The sequence below is a fragment of the Gorilla gorilla genome, chromosome 5 (genome assembly GCF_029281585.2).
Source record: "Gorilla gorilla gorilla isolate KB3781 chromosome 5, NHGRI_mGorGor1-v2.1_pri, whole genome shotgun sequence".
Classification (NCBI taxonomy): Eukaryota; Metazoa; Chordata; class Mammalia; order Primates; family Hominidae; genus Gorilla; species Gorilla gorilla.
Window position 1 is genome coordinate 161,883,121 of NC_073229.2, and position 2,570 is coordinate 161,885,690.

Here is a 2,570-nt window from a genome sequence, read left to right on the forward strand (position 1 = left end):
CTCCACTTTCTTAGGAATTGTATTATTTTTTTTCTCACTGTTGCCACCATGATGCCTCAGGCAGCACTGCTCCTTTACATCTTTGTCTACATGTAAGACAGGACCTAATGCCTTAATGCCTTCCTAGAACAGTGCTTACAGAAGTAATGAAAGCTAGAAATGGCATAAATATAAATAATATGATTTACAAGATGCATTTGCCATCTAGGACTCCAGGCCTCTTCCCATCTCATCTTGTGTTTTTTTCCCCATGAGCCTGACATTATCTCACCTCCCAGATCCCATGTTTCCTACACTTATACCCAAGGGATCATACCCCAGGAAGAAATACAAGTTCAACTTTTCTGCACAAGGTCATCAAGGGTGTGGTTACTTTTATGTGTCAACTTGACTGGGGATGCCCAGATAGCTAGTAAAACATTATTTTGGGGTGTGTCTGTGAGGGTGTTTTCAGAAGAGATCAGCATTTTAATCAGTAGACTAAATAAAGAAGATCCATCCTCACCAGTGTAGGCATTCATTATCCAATCCATTAGGAGCCCAAGTAAAACAAAAAAAGTGGAGGAAGGGAGAATATGTTCTCTGTTTCCCCTGAGCCATCATCTTCTCCTGCTCTTGGACATTGAAGCTGCTGGTTCTCAGGCCTTCAGACTTGAACTAAATAATACCACTGGCTTTCCTGATTCTCTAGTTTGCAGACAGCAGATTGTGGGACTTCTCAGCTTCCTTAATGTTGTGATCCAATTCTCATAATAAATCCTATTGGTTCTGTTTCTCTACAGAACCCTAAGCCCCTCAATCGATTCCCAGACTTGAGCCAGTTTAAAGATCCAGAATGCTTGAGTGAAGAGGAGGTAGGGTCCCCTCAAGGAAGAACCCCAGTACACTACCAAAAATGTATAGTATTAATCATCCTCCCAGTCTTCCCCAAAGAGACCTATGGTTTTTTGTTGTTGTTGGTTTTTGTTTTGTTTTTGTTTTTTGAGATGGAGTCTCACTCTGTTGCCAGGCTGGAGTGCAGTGGTGTGATCTCGGCTCATGGCAACCTCCGCCTCCTGGGTTCAAGCTATTCTCCCGCCTCAGCCTCCCGAGTAGCTGGGACTACGGGTGTGTGCCACCACACCTAGCTAATTTTTGTATTTTTAGTAGAGATGAGGAAGACCTATGGATTTTTACCAGTATAAATGTGCACTGGAGAAAGGAAAATAATCAGACATTTTAGGGACTACAGAACACTGGGAGCAAGGTCCTGCCATCATCCACAGATAACTACTCTCCTTTTAAGAGACAGCTTTTGGCCTGCTCCTGGGCCTTGTGCAAATGGAATGCAGAACTACAGCCTCTCTCTATGGTATCCCTAAAAGACAGTGGTGAAGGGAAATCCTCCCAGTGGGCAGAACTTCAGGCAGTACACCTGGTTGTGACTTTGCAGGAGAAGAAGAAATGGCCATATGTGAGATTACATACTAATTCATGGGCCATAACAGATGGTTTGGTTGGAGGATCAGGGACTTAGAAGAAACATGATCGGAAAATTGGTGACAAATGAAATTTGGAGATGTATATACATAGATTACATTGAATGTGCAAAAAATATAAAAATATTTGTGTCCCATACAAATGCTCACCAAAGGGTGACCTCAGCTGGGGAGGATTTTAATAATTACATAGCTAGGATGACTGTTCTGTGGATATCAGTTAGCCCTATTGCCAGCCACCTCATGCTTGCCCAATGGGCGCATGAACAAAGTGGCCCCGGTGGCAGGGATGGAGATTATGCATGGGTTCAGCAACATCAGCTTCCACTCACCAAGGCAAACCAGGCTACGGCCACTGCTGAGAGCCCAATGTACCAGCAACAGAGATTGACACTGATCCCCTGCTATGGCACCATTCCCTAGGGCGATCAGCCAGCTACCTGGTGGTAGGTTGACTAGATTGGACAGCTCCTATCGTGGAAGGGGCAACGTTTTGACCTTACTTATTCTGTATATGAATTTGCCTTCCTTACATGCAATGCTTCTGCCAAAACTACCATTCATGGACTCACAGAATGCTTTATCCTCTGTCATAGTATTCCACACAGCATTGCTTCTCACCAAGAACTCACTTCACAGCTAAAGAAGTGCAGCAATGGGCCCATGCTCGTGGAATTCACTAATCCTACCATATCCTTCATCATCCTGAACAGCAGCCTCGACAGGAAGATAAAATGGCTTTTTAAATTCTCAGTTACAGCACCAGCTAGGTGGCAATACCTTGCAGGCTGGGGCACAGTTCTCTAGAAGGCTGTATATGCTCTAAATCAGCATCCAATATATGGTACTGTTTCTTCCATAGCCAGGATTCACAGGTCTAGGATTAAAGGGGTGGAAATGGGAGTGGCACTACTTATCATTACCCCCAGTGACACACTAGTAAAATTTGTGCTTGCTGTTCCCATGACTTCATGCTCTGCTGGCCAAGAGGTCTTAGTTCCAGTGGGAGGAATGTTACCACCAGTAGACATAACAATGACTCCATTGAACTGAAAGTTAAGACTGCCACTAGGCCACTTTGGGCTGCTTATG